The sequence below is a fragment of the Eleutherodactylus coqui genome, chromosome 8 (assembly GCF_035609145.1).
Source record: "Eleutherodactylus coqui strain aEleCoq1 chromosome 8, aEleCoq1.hap1, whole genome shotgun sequence".
NCBI classification, from domain to species: Eukaryota; Metazoa; Chordata; class Amphibia; order Anura; family Eleutherodactylidae; genus Eleutherodactylus; species Eleutherodactylus coqui.
This window is the reverse complement of record NC_089844.1, coordinates 40,142,116-40,161,582: the sequence shown is the minus strand read 5'-3', so window position 1 is coordinate 40,161,582 and position 19,467 is coordinate 40,142,116. Positions and strand designations below refer to the sequence as shown.

General features: G+C 46.2%; 1 protein-coding gene across 7 annotated transcripts in view; it reads right to left on the bottom strand.

Annotated features, from left to right (window-relative positions):
- The window catches only part of TNS1 (tensin 1), a 498,102-nt gene that overhangs the window by 237,563 nt on the left and 241,072 nt on the right, over positions 1–19,467 (bottom strand). The window lies entirely within an intron of this gene.

Below are 19,467 nucleotides of genomic sequence, written 5' to 3'. Positions count from 1 at the left end.
TACATGCAGCTGGCTTCCTGTCTGTTAACCCTGTCACTGCCGGGAGCACGAACGCTTACTTCGATTTTTTTTTTCTCTTTTGGAAGCCTTACAGATCTGACACACGAGACGGAATATACCGCAACGGCGTTGCGAATTATGCTGTTCCTGAATTTCACACCAGAACCTGGATTTTGATGCCCAATTGCCGGCAGGTTTCTGCTATTTTCAATACTGAAGTACAGATTTTGGGGCTGAATATTCCACAGGAGCAACAGCATTGCGGAATATTCCGTCCTGTATGAAAGGTGCCTTAGGAATGAGAGATGAGGAAATATTACACATGTAATATGCATTGCTAATGTGTATTTCGGTCGCATTAATACGATGCATCTCTAGTAGAGATGAGCGAACGTACTCGGTAAGGGCGATTTCGCAATCGAGCACCGCGACTTTCGAGTACTTCACTACTCGGGTGAAAAGTACTCGGGGGCGCTGTGGGTGAGCGGGGGGTTGCAGAGGGGAGTGGGGGGGGGGGGGGAGAGGGAGAGAGAGGGCTCCCCCCTGTTCCGCGCTGCTACCCCCCGTTCCACCACGCCACGCCCCACAGCGCACCCGAGTACTTTTCACCCGAGTACTGAAGTACTCGAAAATCGCGGTGCTCGATTGCGAAATCGCCCTTACCGAGTACGTTCGCTCATCTCTAATCTCTATGTAACTGAACTATGTGTATTTTCACCCTCTTGTGTTCTTTCGCACACATAAAAACACACGCAAAAAAAACTTTAAAAAGCCATATTGAGTGTATAATACGGACCAAAATGGGACATGCTGCATTTTTTTCTACACATTTATAATATGTGAAAACCGCGTGTTTTAATACCGTAATGTAAGTCAATGGGGTTTCAGCGCAGGGCAAATACGCTTGTGTAAGTGAGCCCTGATACAGCGGTCTACCCAATTGCATGCACTCGTGGATGAAAAGTCGCTGCATGCTCCATTTTCATGCGGATTGCGCACAGACGGCTTCCATTGAAGTCAATGGAAGTCGTCCGACCCGCGGCAATTGCAGACGGGCTGCAGATGCCACAGAAAAAACAAGGGAGATTTTTAAAAGAACGCAAAAAAAAAAAGAAAACTGTATTGCGCATGTCCGGCGGCGAGCCGTGAGGACATCCGCAGTACAAAAAAGAAGAAGAAAATACAGGTCCCCACGGATGCCGGCTGGGCACAGCGTTGATTTCAGCTGTGGTCTTTCCACATGGGGAATCTGACTCGCCCGTCTGCATGCGGCCTTAGACATCACAGTATAACCCCCGAGTCACTTAAACTTTGGGAAGATCAATCTGTCCAGTTAGGAAGCAGAAGTGATTGTGAATCCATTTCATCTGCTTTGGTGCAAATACATCTGACCACAAAAGCACTGAAGAGGCAACAGCAAGACACCCCAGAAAAAGGGACAGGAGACAATTCTCCTCTTCCTGACCGTTTCTTCTCTAGTTCTGCATTTTGCTGGTGTCCTTGTCACTACTGGTACATGAGGTGCTACCTGCAGCCCATTCAGGTTGTCAGGGAGTCCCGCGCCTCCAGGATGGCACATCCATACGTGCCATGACGGTCTCAAGAGCATACACAGATCCCAGGACACGGAGAGCTGGACATGGCTGAAGAGCAGAGGCGTAACTTGAAGCTCCCGGGCCCCGATGCAAAACTTGTAACAGGGCCCTGAACTATAATGCTTTACTTATAGTACTGGGTTCCCTATATGGAGAAGAGAGGCCTTATGGGCCCCTTAAGGCTCCTGGGCCCAGGTGCAACCGCATCCCCTGCATCCTCCTCCACTCAGGATTCCCACGGGACCGGCTGCCAGTGCGGACACTGCTAGAAGAATATAGCACTATGAACATTGCAGTGGCACGGGTTGGTACTGCAGGCAGAGCTTCAACTGGAGCTATGCCTCCCATACCAACCTGGGCTGCTACAATACTGACACCACTATCTGCTTGCAAAGAGCTGATTGGCCAGGATTCTGAGTGGCAGACCCTCGCTGATAAACGGTTGCTGACCTATTCTGAAGAAAAGTCCTGGACAAACTCTTTAGTTTTTTTGAGCAGTGGTTATAAAAAACCTGAGACTTCTGCGGTTCACTTCACTGCTGTGTATAGGAAAGATAATGATGACCCCGGCCACAAGGTGGCGCTCACAGCAGATCACGTGTTTGTATAATAATAATAATCTTTATTTGTATAGCGCCAACTTATTCCGCAGCGCTTGCATGAAAAGGTCTGCAACTTTTTATTTCAATTCCTCATCCTTTGCAAGATCTCCGCTAGCTGTCAGTTAATGGGGACATTCCTGTTTACATTTAAAAGCTAAAACCCTGATCCTAATTTTGCTCACACAGCAGATGGGTTTACTACAAGGTATCAGAGAAGATAAGAGGAATCAACCTGGAGTTGGAAACAGGAAAGAAATGCTGCTTGAGCAGAACGAGGGCAGAATGATCTTCTGCTGTTAGGATATAAACAGGTTTGTTTTCATTCACTGGCAGAGAGCAGAGATCTTATAAGGACATAAAAGACAGAGTGCTGGTTACGTAAGGGACGCGTCGCATGGAAAACAATTGGTGATTCAGGAGGAATGGTGGGGAAGTAAGGCTCCATTCACACGGGGCAGTTCGGCTGCAATTAAAAGGGCACCAAAAAGTGCATCGGTAACCTTCTGTGTTTTTGCCAGAGTTCTAGTAAAATCCAGAATTTTAAAAAACTTCTCTATTAGAACCAATGCTTTCCAATGAAAGCGTTCACATGTATGTTTTTTAGAAGCGCTAACTAATCACACCCACAAAAGATAGGATGTGCGATTTATTTAAGCGCTTAAAAAAAAAAAAAATCGCTCATCTGACCGAGGCCCAAAGGGCCTTTCACACGTGCAAAATATTTCTGTCACATCTGACACACAGATTAATAAATGTGTGTTGGGGACCTAAAGATGCTTTCACACCGGGAGGAAATATTCTACATTCTATCGGCAAATCCGCAGTTTATTCTGCCACCGTGGATTCCGCACCAAACCGCGCAAATCTCATTGCAGATTTTGATGAAGAATTGCTGGGAGACATTTTTTATTCCGCATCAACATCTGCATGGAGCCGTGTGGAATTTACTGGGGCTTGCGGTGCAGAAAGTTCAGGCTGTGTGAAAGGTCCCTTATGGACCCTACAGATGTTCAATGTAGGCGCTGTTGTTGACACGGCTGATACCCACTCGGTAGCCCAGTTCTGCCTGGATGCGCCCTGCAATATAGTCTATTATCGATTCCATTGCAGTGGATTTATATAGTTTTAGGTCGCTAGATTCACCAATGGCGCCCACACCGGACATCTGCAAGGTGTATTAAAAACGTGAAGCGTTCTTCTCTCTTTTCATGACATTCTGGCTGTTTTGTGTCAACTCATGTTTGAAGGAATCAGCTTTACTTCCGCGCCATTCTTTCTATAGATGTATCTGGTGGGATTGCTGATGGTCTGCGCTGCAGCTGATTTCTGTGCTGTTTGCCTCTGCTCTCCCCCATTCTCTGACTCCATATACAGTTTTCTTTTGTAGTCTGTAACCATGGAGATACATACACTATTCTAGAAAAGTAATTGGACACCTGAAGAAGAATCAAAAGTATATTTATTTCCATATGTTAATACTTAGAGGGGCTCCTTTGGCTGTAATGACACTGGATACTGTCCGTGGCATACTTTTGTATTAACGTCTGATACACGGCAGCTGGTATTTTCCTCCATTCATCCTGCAAATGTCAGGTGAGTGCTCTCAAAGAAGATGGACGCTGTTCATATGTCCTGACCCGACGTTCAAGTTTATCCCAAAGATGTTCAGTAGGTTCAGGTCGGGTCTCTGTGCAGCCGATCCAACACCCATATACTCAAACTAATGTAAAACAGCGTTGGATGTATGACAAGATGCGTTGTCTGGTTGGAAGTATGGCCGACCATTCCCAGAGTTTTGTCACATTGTCAGTAGCACATTATTGTCTAGAATGTCAGGGTATGCCTCCGTGTTCATGGTTCTTGAGACAATGCCATATAAACCATCCACAGCCATAAAGGGACCTCCACTGTACTTATCTGTTGGCACAACACGCTCAGGCAGAGAGCGTTCCCCAGGCTCCTCCGCACCCAAGTTCACCCATCTGATGTGACGATGGTGCAGTGCGATTCGTCACTTCCTACAATGTCCTTCCATTTCCCAACTGTCCTATTACGACGCTCCTTGCACCAATGTAGACGTGATGATGCATTGCGCCTCCTGCTGGACGGCTTGTGTGCAGTGGAATAACTTGCATATCCAATAGCGTGCAGTTAATACCCGTGACATGCTAATAATACAATCCATCTGATACGGGGGACCAAATACCTCTGATAGGACACCGTGTATCTGTATACACAACATGGATGGAGATTTGTAATCAAAGCTCATTTATTTTACATTTATTGAAGCAAAAAAATTAGCAAAAGTCTAAATATGATTTAATAGTAGAACAACCTCCTTGGGGTTAGGTAAGGAGATAACTGTAATCCTCCGGCAGACTTTGTTCTGGGGCTTAGTCTGGCTACGATTAGATCAACATCCCAAACCAGCCGGAGTGACGGAGAACATTACTGTTTACTTACTCCTAATAATTTACTAAATCCTAATATTTTCCACATCTGAGGATTCTCCACAATCGTATCTTATCTAGACAATCCTCTGTGAGCTAAAAGTGGTTTTCTGGGACTAAGATATTTAAACAGACCCGTCCTCATGATAGGTCATCAACGTCAAATTTGTGGGGTCCAGCAGTTGGGTCCCCTGATGATCAACTATTTGACGAGGCTGTTGCATTTAGGTGAGCACTGCGGCCTCTTCACTGCATATCAGGCACAGCTCTGTACGTTTCATAGTGGCGATGCCCAGTATAGCAAATCAACCTTATTCATGTGAATGCATGAAAATAACATTACTCGCACAAGTGCCGCAACCTCTTCAAACAGCTAATCGATAGGAGTCCCGAATGGAAGACCCCCACCTATCTGATATTAAAAGGGTCTTCCAAGAAATTATATTTATATTTTTGGGCTCCTCATGCCCAAAACTATATGAAAGAAACATATTCACTGCAGCACCAGAGCGCCATTTTGGCTAAAAGCCGTGCAGTTGGTGGAAAGAGGCCAAACCCCATTATAGTCAATGGGTTTGTCCGGCACTGTATGGTTCCGTTCAGAGACTGAGCCGTTCAGCCGTTGGGATTTCCTGTAGGAAAGCAGAACCACCCTAATTTAGACAGTATTAGTAAATAAGCCCCATTGTACCTGCACTGATACATTGTAACAAATGATCCAGGCTGAGAAAGACTTGTGCTGTTGATGTGTTCAGCTCATAGAGGGCTGCCTAGACTGGATACAATTATAACAAACCCTCAGCTATGAAGATTATGTATGTATGCGGTTTTGGCCTTTGGATATTAACCCTTTCCAATCCACTGTCTGACATCTCAAGACATTATGATTTAAGGCTGTACAGCTTTGATGTTGGAAGACGTCCGTCAGGGTTCTCTTACTGTATATTGCCAGCCTCTCTGCTGTCAGAGCCTATCCAACGTGTCACCTTATAGCCAGCAGATAGGCCATTGTATAAAGGCAGAAAAAGAGTAGGCCCCCTAGGAAAACCAGGATACAAACTGGATTGGAAAGGGTTAATGTTAACATTCAAACATATTACAAAAAGTTGCAGAAGTTTTTATGCAAGATAATGACAAATCAGTAAAAGTTCTCAGTATTATCACACCTGACCGGCAGCAGAGCGGACCAGAGTGTCCTGCCAGCAGAAAAGTGACACGCCGGACCGTCACACAGCCTCACGCCTACCCCCAGCCGAGCACCTGCGCTGGTCTACAGGCAAATTCCAACCTCTGGGAGAGAACAAAAAATAATCTCAGCAGCATTCCGCCCCCCAGGTGAAATTCCTCCATATTCCAATAACAGAGCGGGGTTAGAGGTGGCATGTCACGTGGTCCTTGTCACCGGGGGAAGGCAGGTCACCCTACTCCTCATCCGTCAGCGCAGAACATAGCATTACTCAGCATTAATGACAATCACCATTATTACGGCGCTGCGGGGTCAAGTGAACCAGCGACATTTCTGCTGCAGTTCAGGACGAGAGAATCCAAGCAATGTCAGATCCATCACTCCTGGACATAGGGGGATCTGTACACGTAATTAAAGGGGTAGTCCCATGCATGTGTAAAATGGGAACACCCCTTTACATCCGAGTAAGGTTCATTGAGTCAATTTCTGGTCCATCATTTTTTTAATTAGTGGATAATTAATCCTAGGAATGCTGGGTGAGAAGTCATGAATTGTCATGAATGGCAATACAGCTCAGGTAGCGAAGTCATTTGTCTGTTCCTAGAACGATGGGTGGTAATTAGTGTGAATTATGTTACAAGTCCAATAGCGCTGATGCCCTCTTACTGAATGTAGCAGGAAGGCCATTGGGCCCTCTCACGATTGGAGCTTCCCTGTATGGAAATTAGAGCCGTGACCCCGAAGTATGGGGGAAAAAAAACACAGGAAAGTTTTCCGTTAATGAGTTTCAGTGTGAATCCACATTAGATGGGTAAACCAAGCAATCTGAATGACTTCCAACGAGGCCGGGTCATTGGTACTGGACTAGTCGGGGCCGGGATTTCACTGTCAACCTTGGGGGTTTTCTTGTGTAGTGGTGGGAAGGGGATCATGTGCATGGAAACAAGCCATTGCTGAAAGGGGTCAATGGAGGATGTCAGGAATCGTTCTGATAGATAGGTGCTGCAAAGTCAATAGCAGCTGAATACTATGCTGGAGCTCCAAGTAATATGTCTGAATGCACAACTTGCCACTCCTTAGAACAGAGGACTATAGCAGCAGATGAGCATTTAGAGCACCATTGTGTCTAAGTAGAACAAAAAGGTGAGACTCCAGGGGGCAAAAGGGAGCAAAAAAAGCAGTTAAAAATCATCATCTATTCAGAAGGTTCCCGGTTTTTGTTGCCGGGAGGTCAGAATTTGGTGGAAGCAGCATGAGTCGATGAACCCTTCCTGTCACCTAGCATGTCAGCACCTCCATGTCAGATGCGGCAAGTACAAGAAGCTTCCCGTCCGCAGGGGCCGATATTTCTGCAGAACAATTACATCACCTAGTAGAATCTACACCACAATGAATTCCTGTAGCTCTGAAGGCCAAAAGAGGTCCAACGTGCTACTAGATTTGGGTCTGTAATAAAGTGGCCAATCGGTATATAATGTATATGGTGTCCACTAAGGTTGAAGAATGCACCTGAAGTCTGTCCAAGAAGTGAGAATTCCACAACACCGGAACACTCCAATCTAAAGAATGGAACTCCCCTTCAGGAGACCACAACCCAGTGGAGAAGTAATGGCTGGTCCTATATACTGTGCAGTATATAAAATCTTGGCCTGTTTGACATGAATCTTTCCCAGGACCAATAAATGATGCAGAGTCTCACAAGATCGTGCTTATCTTCTTCATCTATCATCCCGGCTAAGAAGACTTTCACAAGTGTTTAAAGGAAACTGTAAAACTGCGCCAAATATTTACATTGAAACCCATAAATCCATTGTGCCAGAGGTGAATTCTCACCAACATGAAGACATGGCATCATGGGAAACTGCTAATTCTAATGAAAGCCCCCATGCTGGAGGTGTATGAGCTGGACAGCGGCCCACTGGATGTAATGTCGCTTAAAGGGCAGTTCCATCCATAATGTATTTATACGTACATGAATTTAGCATAAACAGGAATCAAGGAAAAGGAACACCCGGTGCTCTCAATGAAATAAAGGGAGTGGCGATGCACTTGTGTGACCTCTGCTTCGTTCAGTTTGGGACAGACTAGGCCCCAGTCCTCAGGTTAAGTGGGGATCCCAGTGGTTGGACCCCAACCAATCAGCCAGTTATTCACTACCTCGTTGATATGGGATAACTTGCTACACCCAGAATACCCCTTTAAGACCACAATGATGATTACAATATGACACATTGTCTTGTTAATCAGTATTATAATACACATAGGATATCATTAATAATTGCTACTAGTAAGAATTTGTCCAGATGAACAATCATTGACCACATAATAACCTGTAGCTCCCGGGAGGTCTCCATTACTACTGAAGAGACTGCGGATCATTAACATCTCGTATCAGTCGAGTCAGTTATCTCACCAGGGGGTCAATCCCGTAAACACCACTTTCTGCATGCACTGCTCTATAATTACTATGACTCAAGCTTTCGGGCAAAGTAAAGACTTGTGGGAAGATCTCCACTTGCAGAGCTGCTGGATCCCGTCTAACTCCATGTGGTCACAAACTAAATGTTAGACAACGTCAGCTAGCCCACATTGGCAATTCTAATTGAAGGTTTTGATAAACTGGTAACGAGCAATGTTTATATAGCTGTACAAATGGCGAAAATACTGCTTACCGGGCCAAAGAAACTTGGATGTGGATAAGGTGAAGCCAACCTGGTTTATACGAGTCAACTGTCTATATTCTATAGGATATAGTAATGAATTGCTGATATCATAGATAGATAGAAGATCGATACATATATATTAGATACTGCTCCAATGTACAAGCATATAAATACTATAATACTGCCGCCTATGTACAAGAATATAACTATGGTAATACTGCCCCCTATCTACAAGAATATAACTACTATAATACTGCCTCCTATGTACAAGAATATAACTACTATAATACTGACTCCTATGTACCAGAATATAACTACTATAATACTGCCCCCAATGTACAAGAACATAACTACTATAATACTGCCTCCTATGTACAAGAATATAACTACTATAATACTGCCCCCTATGTACAAGAATATAACTACTATACTACTGCCCCCTATGTACAAGAATATAACTACTATAATACTGCCTCCTATGTACAAGAATATAACTACGATAATACTGCCCGCTATATACAAGAATATACCTACTATAATACTGCCCCTATGTACAAAAATATAACTAGTATAATACTGCCCCCTATGTACAGGAATATAACTACTATAATACTGCCCTCTATGTACAAGAATATAACTACTATAATACTGCCCTCTATGTACAAGAATATAACTACTATAATACTGCTCCTATGTACAAGAATATAACTACTATAATACTGCTCCTATGTACAAGAATATAACTACTATAATACTGCCCCTATGTACAAGAATATAACTACTATAATACTGCCTCCTATGTACAAGAATATAACTACTATAATACTGCCCCCTATGTACAAGAATGTAACTACTATAATGCTGCGTCTATGTACAAGAATATAACTACTATAATACTGCCCCCTATGTACAAGAATATAACTACTATAATACTGACTCCTATGTACAAGAATATAACTACTATAATACTGCCCCCTATGTACAGGAATATAACTACTATAATACTGCTTCCTATGTACAAGAATATAACTACTATAATACTGCCTCCTATGTACAAGAATATAACTACTATAATACTGCCTCCTATGTACAAGAATATAACTACTATAATACTGCCTCCTATGTACAAGAATATAACTACTATAATACTGCCCCCTATGTACAAGAATATAACTAGTATAATACTGCGTCTATGTACAAGAATATAACTACTATAATACTGCGTCTATGTACAAGGATATAACTACTATAATACTGCCCTCTATGTACAAGAATATAACTACTATAATACTGCCCCTATGTACAAGGATATAACTACTATAATACTGCCCTCTATGTACAAGAATATAACTACTATAATACTGCCCTCTATGTACAAGAATATTACTACTATAATACTGCCCCCTGTGTACAAGAATATAACTACTATAATACTGCCCCTATGTACAAGAATATAACTACTATAATACTGCCCTCTGTGTACAAGAATATCTACAACAGAATAGAGGAATAGACTGAAGAACTTGCCATCTAAGATTGTGGATCTTGCAGGTTTTGTTGCTCACGATACATGAATCCACCAGGGAAAATGACTTATGACTTGTGGTAAATCTAACACTTACCCTTGCTACAGAAGTGGAATTCCAAGATGGGGCCCTGTCTTCTTCTACTCAGTATGACAATCAGAATATCAGTCTATGATGCTTTGTGTTAGCGCCTTGAGGTGACCGTGTGAGAAGAGAAATGAAATGGCTTAATATCATGCTCTGAGGAAAGCCAGCTGTTCCATCCCTGCGGTCACACACTCATCGCCTCAGGGCTGTTAGAGTATCGACGGATGGATGGAGTGAGGATGTGGAATGGACTTCGGACCGTACCAACATTTGAGGTGAATCTGACAATAGGTTGATGCTTTCAAGGTTCAGGTAAGTCACAAGTAGTTATATGAAACAGAAGACAAGCTCCCTGCAAGTATCAGCATCACATCGGCCAAGACATGGAACGTCTGAAGCTGCAGAAAGTGCTGATAAACTGTATAACTACACAGGGGGCCATAACCTTTCCTACCATAATGCACTAAGAGTTAAGCTTCAACAAGGTCTAAAAGGCCCAGAAGATGGGTCGTCCCACTGTGAATAAACTAGGGAGCTCAGATACCAACCATTACTGAGAAGCCAAAGGGCTTACAAGTCTCTGAAAGCTACAACTTTGGGCAAATGACCAGCTGTAATGGCCTCGTGTAAAGGGTTTTGTTGCCCTGTAGGATCTTGATAAACACGGGGCCTCACACAATCAAGTCACATCATGAAATATAACCTGGGGTGGTGGGAATTTAGTGCATACCTCCAAACTGTGCAGGTGGCAAAAGGTGACATAAATACACTCATTTACAAAAAACATAACGCACCCAGATAGAAATGTCAGATTGCTGCAAAACTCAACCTGCAGTTATGTTTCAGGCCCCAGTCACACGAGCGTTTTTTGCGCGATTTGCGGAACGCATAACGGATGCGCATCCGCAAATCGCGTGACCAGGGCCGACGGTTCGCTGAAAAATCTGCACCTAGCAGTGTTTTCAGCGAAACGGCCCAGCGCTGCCTGCTATCCTCTGCCACAGCTGTGGCAATACAGCCGGCTCCATTGAAAGCAATGGGCTGCCGGCAAGCGCTGGATGAGTTTTCGGGGAAGAGCTTAACATTTAGGCCCTTCCCTGAAAACCATCCTGAAAATGTGTAAAAATTTTAAAAAAAGTATACTCACCTTTTTCCTGCAGCCGGAGTTCAGCCGCATCCGGCCGGCAGTTCTCCATTCAGCAGGAGAGCAGTTCTGGAGAACTGCCAGCCGGATGCGGCTGGACTCCGGCTGCAGGAAAAAAGGTGAGTATACTTTTTTTTTTTTTTACACATTTTCAGGATGGTTTTCAGGGAAGGGCCTAAATTTTTAGCCCTTCCCCGAAAATTCATCCAGCGCTTGCCGGCAGCCCATTGCTTTCAATGGAGCCAGCTGTATTGCCGGCTCCATTGAATTCAATGGGCGAACATCGTTGTGGCAGAGGAGAACGATCTTTAGTATATGTTCTCAATGGGATCTTTAGTATATGTTCCCAATTTTATCGCACATCCGCATAAAAAACGGACATGTGCCTGCTCCCATTGGGATGCATTGGGTCTATAGATCTGCAGATCGCAAGCGCATCTGCAGATCGGACCAAAAAATGCTAGTGTGACCAAGCCCTCAGGCAGATATGTCACTGCTTACAGCTTCGGTCTGATTAGACACCGGGTCTTGTCTTGAGGAGCCGTAAAAGTTCTTCTCCAGTTGTCCTATAAAAAGGCTCTGAGAGGCTACTTGTGTTAGTGGACCTCTTGTAGAGATATCGTTGACCGCCAGGCGCCTCTAAGACGCATTCGAAGACATTCTGCTCAGTTAACAAACCTTGACTGGGGGCATTCCCTGGAATGAGAGAAGCAGGATGGTTGTTTCGACAACCTGCCCACCATCTAGATCATTCTGACCAGGCTGTTGGGAGGTGTTGGCAGCAATAACTCAGCCTCATAAATATGACCCGGGAACAGTAGAGTGCCCCCAATGTAGGCAGACCACACAACTGCTATGGGGCTTTACTGGGCAAGACCAGAATACCCCACCCGTTTGCTCGCCACCAACTCGCTGGACTCCCATGCCAGACTTCAACCAACAGCAACACAGTCTTCTTACACCCAACTGCCAAACACTGCACGCTTCACAAAGGATACCGTCTTTTCCTTCCTGTCTCCAGCACAGACTACACTGAGAGCAGGAGGCGGAGAAGGAGTTGGGTACAGAACATGGTATTTGGTACTAGTTTGTGAGTAAGACATTTGTGCAGTAGATAGGTCTCTGTACTTCAAGGGCCACAGAGGACGCACTATTTCTTCAGCAGGGCCACAGAAGGGTCACTATTCCTAGGTGAAGCCAGAGAGAGGGACACTATTACTTTGAGGTACAGATGAGCCACTATTACTTAGTAGGGCCACGGAGGGGACACTATTACTTTGTAGGGTCACATAGATGGCACTATTACTTTGTGGGATACCTACAGAGCATTGTTACTGTGTAGAGGGCACTGAGAAGCCTGGAGGTAGCGGTAGGATAGGGAAAGTGTGTAGAAGAAATCTCCATGGCTTTCTGGGTCCAGATAGAGAAGATAAATGAAAACGAATGATTTCAATCACAGAAGATGTCACCTATGATAACTGGAGGTAACTGGACTGCAATCACTATTACTGTATAGAACTAATATCTGACTATAATAAAAGTGACTGCATTATTTAGGGCTATACTACAATACCAAGATATGAGTCCATCATGGTATAAACACTGCCTTATAGACTATATATATATATATATATATATATATATATATATATATATATATATATATATATATATATATATATATATTAAAGATGAGCGAGTCGAACTTTTTGTAATGCTCGAGAGCTCGTTTCAAGTAACGAACCCCATTGAAGTCAATTGGGGATTCGAGCATTTCGGTATGGGACCGATGTTCCGCATAGGTGATGACTTGTGAAACACCAAAAAAAAATCAGAAAGTCATGTAAACACCACAGAAACGGATAGGGAAGGGCAGGGGCAGCATGCATGGCTGCATCTGAGGCTCCCAGGTCCCACTATTAGGCCAAAATGGGGGCAAGAGTCTGGCGGTCACCCCCCTAACAATTTAGTTTGGACAAACCCTGATTAGCAAGGCACACGTGCTGGCACATCTTAGCTAAGCAGCATATTACCTGCAACCAAGGACAATCACTGCCTGCGGGTGACACCGCTGCCTCTTCTCCTAGGTTACATGCTGGCATTGCTGTCCCCCCCCCCCCGCGCACGACCCTGCGTCCACAGCACACACAAAAGTTTCCCTGCGCAGCATTCAGCTGCCCTCGTTCCACACGCTCGCTTCATAGCCACACCACCCTCATGTCTATTTATAAGTGCGTACTGGATGAGGAGGAACTGGAGGCACACACTGCAGAGGGTTGGCAGGGCCAGGCAGCGACCCTCTTTGAAAGTGTTGGCGATAGCCCACAATGCTGTTGAGAATTGATGATAAATTGACGTACGATCATCATTCCAATCCTGTGCCACCTCCGTCACAAAATTGTAAGGAGCCGCAAACGTGGGCATAAATGGGACTCAGGTGCCAGCACTTCTACACATCTCCACAATGCAGCAATACTCTGTGTGGGAAGCACGTGAGCGGGCCAAGGGTCAGGCTCGGTCCCAGCCTCCACCTTGTGTGACCCAAGGGGCCGCAATTTACATAGCAATGGGAAATCCATGGCTCCCCACACACTTCATTCTGTGAAGGTGTCAGATAGCTCAACACCGCAATGGGAAGTGTTTGAGTTCCTTGGGCTCGCCTATGCTGTCGGTGCACAAAGATGGTATTACACAGGAAGAAATCAGAGTGCCAAAACATGGCAGAGTTTCATCCCGCCAAGGACCTCGGCCTTGGCCCACATTTCTACCCTAGTCAGTCAGTGTATTTGTGCCAGACAGGTAAAACACCGCAATGGAAAGTCTTTGTGCACCCACAGCATAGGCGAGCCCAAGGAACTCAAACATGGTATTACACATGAGGAAATCAGAGTGCCCAAACATGGCAGAGTTTCACCCTGCCATGGACCTCGGCCCACATTTCTACCCTAGTCAATCAGTGTATTTGTGCCAGGCAGGTAAAACACCGCAATGCGAAGTCTTTGTGCACCCACAGAATTAGCGAGCCCCTGAAACCCAAGGAAAGTATTACACATAAAGAAATCAGAGCGCCCAACCATGGCAGTTTCACCCTGCCAAGGACCTCGACCTCGGCTCACACCCTCATTAATCGTGGGCATAAAGCGGACTCGGATGCTAGTGCAGCACTGAATGTCTCATTACTGCAGTAACGCTCCTTTTCTTTGGCCCATGCCAGTGTCTCAGATAACTGGTAACACGAGAGAAAATACATGTTGCCCAGCGCTGATCGCCAGACCCCAAGCAGGAGGAGGAAGTGGCATAATAAGGCCGAGAAACCATGACAGAGGTAGGACCCGCAATACTCTGTGTGGGAGGTACGTGAGCGGGCCCCCGAGTCAGGCTCGTTCCCAGCCTCCACCTTGTGTGACCCAAGGTGCCGTGAGTTAAATAGCTATGGGAAATCCATGGGTCCCCACACACTTCATTCTGTGAAGGTGTCAGATAGCTCAAAACCGCAATGGGAAGTCTTTAAGTTCCTTGGGCTCAGCTGTGCTGTGGGCACACAAAGATGGTATTACACTGGAAGAAATCAAAGTGCCCAAACATGGCAGAGTTTCACCCCGCCAAGGACCTCGGCCTTGGCCCACATTTCTGCCCAAGTCAGTCAGTGTATTTGTGCCAGATAGGTAAAACACCGCGATGGCAAGTCTTTGTGCACCCACAGCATAGGCAGACCCCAGTAACATTTCTGTAGCAAGAGTACAGGCGGACCCCAGTAACATTTCTGTAGCAAAAGTATAAGCGAACCCCAGTAAAATTTCTGTAGCAAAAGTATAAGCGAACCCCTCAAACCATTCAGTAGAAACTGCATAGGCAGACCCCAGTAACATTTCTGTAGCAAAAGTATAGGCAGACCCCAGTAACATTTCTGTAGCAAGAGTATAGGCGGTCCCCAGAAACATTTCTGTAGCAAAAATATAGAGGGACCTCAGTAACATTTCAGTAGCAAGAGTACAGGCGGACCCCAGTAACATTTCTGTAGCAAAAGTATAAGCGAACGGCTCAAATCATTCAGTAGAAACTGCATAGGCGGACCCCAGTAACATTTCTGTAGCAAAAGTATAGGCGAACCCCTGTAACATTTCTGTAGCAAAAGTATAGGCGAACCCCTGTAACATTTCTGTAGCAAAAGTATAGGCGAACCCCTGTAACATTTCTGTAGCAAAAGTATAGGCGAACCCCTGTAACATTTCTGTAGCAAAAGTATAGGTGAACCCCTGTAACATTTCCGTAGCAAGAATATAGGCGGACCCCAGTAAGATTTCTGTAGCAAAAGTATAGGCAGACCCTTGTAACATTTCTGTAGCAAGAGTGTAGGTGAACTCCTGAAACATTGGTGTACCAAGAGTACCAAGCGAACACTTGAAAAAATGTGGTTACCAAGAGTGTAGGCGAAGGCCGGAAAAATTAGTTAGATAACAGTATAGTCGAGGGCCAGAAAAATTGGTGTACCCAGAGTACAAGCACACCCCTGAAAAATTGCTCAACTGCGAGGGCAGGTGAAACCCATAAACATTTTTTAAAGATACAGCTCGCTGTTGCTTAATTTGTAACAGAACCTGGAGGCATCCCTGTGAAAAAAATTGGTTTCTGTTAAAGTATCAATACTTTTGAAACTTTGAAAAATTGTAAAAAATTTTTAAACAGAGCCTTTTGGGCCGCAGAAAAATTGGCAGTTCAGTGTGATGACATGCTGTTTTAGGAGGAGGAGTAGTAGTAGGAGTAATAATATCTGAGAGTGACTGACAAAGCTAATTCCCCCTTTTTTGTGGTGACAGAGGATGCATTTTTCTCCTGTTGCAGCGAAAAGAATCATTAGGTTCCGCTTCTTTCCGCCGGTGGAGAAGAGAAGTCTGGGGAAATCCAGGCTTTGTTCATCTTTATGAGTGTAAGCATGTCGGCACTAGCAGTTGACAGGCGGATACGCTTATTCGTGATGATTCCCCCAGCTGCACTAAAGACCTGACAAGACGCTAGTGGCAGGGCAGGCCAGCACCTCCAGGGTGTACAGCGCAAGTTTGTGCCACGTGTCCTGCTTTGACACCCAATAGTTCTATGGAGCAGTGGCATCGCGGAGGTCGGTGGTAAGGTCGGCTACGTACTCCCTCACCATCTTTTTACAGTGCTCCCTCCGACTCAGCTTTGACTGGGGAGTGGTGACACACTCTTGCTGGGGAGCCATAAAGCTGGCAAAGGCCTTGGAGAGTGTTCCCCTGCCTGCGCTGGACATGCTGCCTGATCCCCGCTCCTCCTCTGCTAATTGGCACTCTGAACTGCGTCTTCTGCCACTAGTGCTGTCAGATAAGAACTTTAGCATCACATTTTCCACCAGGGCCCTGTGGTATTGCATCACTCACGTACCCCTTTCCTCTTCGGGAATGAGAGTGGAAAGGTTCTCCTTATACCGCGGGACGAGAAGGGTGTACACCCAGTAATCTGTGTTGGCCAGAATACATCTAACGCGAGGTCATGGGAAAGGCAGCCTAACATGAAGTCAGCCATGTGTGCCAGAGTCCCAGTACGCAACACATCACTGTCCTCACTAGGAAGATGACGCGGGGCATATTGCCGAGCAGGTCAGACAAGTGGGGGTAGTTTTTCAGAAACCGCTGAACCACCAGATTGAAGACATGGGCCAGGCATTGCACGTGTGTTAGGCTGCCGAGCTGCAGAGCCACCACCAGGTTACGGCCATTGTCGCACATGACCATGCCTGGTTGGAGGCTCAGCGGCGAAAGCCAGAGGTCGGTCTGCTCTGTCAGACCCTGCAGCAGCTCGGGGGCCGTGTGCCTCTTGTCACCTAAGCTGATTAGTTTCAGCACGGCTTGCTGACACTTGCCCACCGTTGTGCTGCCGCGCCGCGCGCTACCGACTGCTGGCAACGTGCTCACACTTCTTAATTGAGAGGTAGAGGAGGAGGAGGGGGAGGGTTTGGAGGAGATGGCCTAAAACGCTGCAGATACCAGCACCGAGGTAGGACCCACTATTCTGGGTGTGGGTAGGACGTGAGCGGTCCCAGGCTCTGACTTGGTCCCAGCCTCCACCAAGTTCACTCAATGTGCCATCAGGGAGATATAGTGGCCCTGCCCGCCAGTACTTGTCCACATGTCCGTGGTTAAGTGTACCTTTCCAGTGACCACGTTGGTGAGGGCACGATTTATGTTGCGGGAGACGTGCTGGTGTAGGGCTGGGACAGCACACCAGGAAAAATAGTGGCGCCTGGGGACCGGTGCCACCATCATGTTTTTGAAAGCCTCAGTTTCCACAAGCCTGTACGGCAGCATCTCCAGGCTTATTAATTTGGGAATGTGCACGTTTAAAGCTTGTGCATGCGGGTGGGTGGCAGCGTATTTGCGCTTTCGCTCCAACGATTGTGTTAGCGACAGCTGAACGCTGCGCTGAGAGACATTGCTGGATGGAGTGGAGGATGGTGGAGGTGAGGGTGTGGGTGCAGGCGAGGAGGCGCTCGTGCCTATGTCCTGGGAGGGGGATTGGATCTGTGTGCCAAGTTGTGACACAGGGGAAGAGGCAGTGGTTGCACACCACTGTTTGTCGGTTGTCTGCGCTCTCACTAAAAAATATCCACACCTTTGAACACCTAGCCCTCTGCACATAGGCTTGCCGCGAAGGGGTACTTTGGGGAACAGTTGGGGGATTCTTTGCTCTGGCCCTGCCTCTACCCCTGGCCACTCTACTGCCTCTTCCAACCTGTCCTGCTGCTGCACTTGCCTCCCCCTCTGAAGCCCTGTCCTCAGTAGGCTTAGCAAACCAGGTGGGGTCAGTCACCTCATCGTCCAGCTGCTCTTCCTCCGAAACCTCTGTGCGCTCGTCCCTCGGACTTACTGCCCTTACTACTACCTCACTGACAGACAACTGTGTCTTATCATCCTCATCCACAAAAAGCTCTTGAGACAGTTGCCAGAAGTCCCCAGCATAATCACCTGGACTCCGGGAACTTTCCAAAGGTTGGGCATCAGTCACGACAAACTCCTCAGGTGAGAGAGGAACCGTTTTTTCCCACTCTTGGCAGGGACCTGAGAACAGTTCCTGGGAGTCTGCCTGCTCAGAATATGTCATTTTCACGGAGTGAGGAGGCTGGGAAGAAGAAGGAGCAGCCAGAGGATTTAGAGGTGCAGTCCCTAGGCTGGGAGTAGTGGACTGCGTAGAAGACTGGGTGGTCTATACATTGCTGGACGCGTTTTCTGCCATCCACGACAGCACCTGCTCGCACTGCTCTGTAATAAAGGTCTACCACGCGGTCCCGTAAATTGTGATATGAAGCTGGGGACCCCAGAAACTTGCCCCTCTCCCAATCACGCAGCAGCCGGCTGTGATTTACCACGCCCTTGAACTCGGCCTGTGCCCACACCCTCACTTGGGCACCTGTGTCCGCATCCTAGACCCTTACCCCTACTCCTCATCATGGCGGATTAAGAATAGAGCAGGGCCCAAATAAATTACCCCACTGTACAGCACTGACAACTGTGGCTAATTCACTGCACACAGAGACTTGTAGATAGCGGAGGCTCTATACTTTGAATTGAAAAAAGTAACCCGCTGTCTTGCACTGATACCTAGGGGTAATTTACTGCTCGCAGAGACTTGTAGATAATAGAGGCTGTGTGGAGTGGGAGAAGACTCTAAAGCCAGTGGATAGTGCTGGTAACTGCGGCTAGCTCAACCCCACCAAGGAAAGGGTATTGTGAGACGCTCTGCACAGTGGCAGAGCTGAAATAGTTTGCAGTGGCCCAGGAAATATTACAGTACTGTTAAGCGGTAAGACCGCTGTCTAATGCACTGCAGATACAGAACGGTATAACTGAAGTAGTTTGCAGTAGGCTAGGAAATGTTAGAGTGCAGTTTCATGGTGAGAGCTGGTTGTACGGCACTGCAGGCTGAGAACGCTATTACTGAAAGGCTGGGAACAGGCCTAGATGCGTAATACAAAAATTGATGCACTACTGCTCCCAGCCAGCCACAACTGTAATGCACACGGTCAGATGTAGCCCTAATATGGAGCGTTGGGGTTCTTGTACAGAGGATCAGGACGACTGTATAACTTTCCCTATATAAGTAGCTGTATCCCTACACTCTGCCTACGGCACTGCACACAGAACAGTATAGTTGAAATGGCCTGCACAGCCCTAGATGCTTAAAAGAAACAAATTGGTGCAC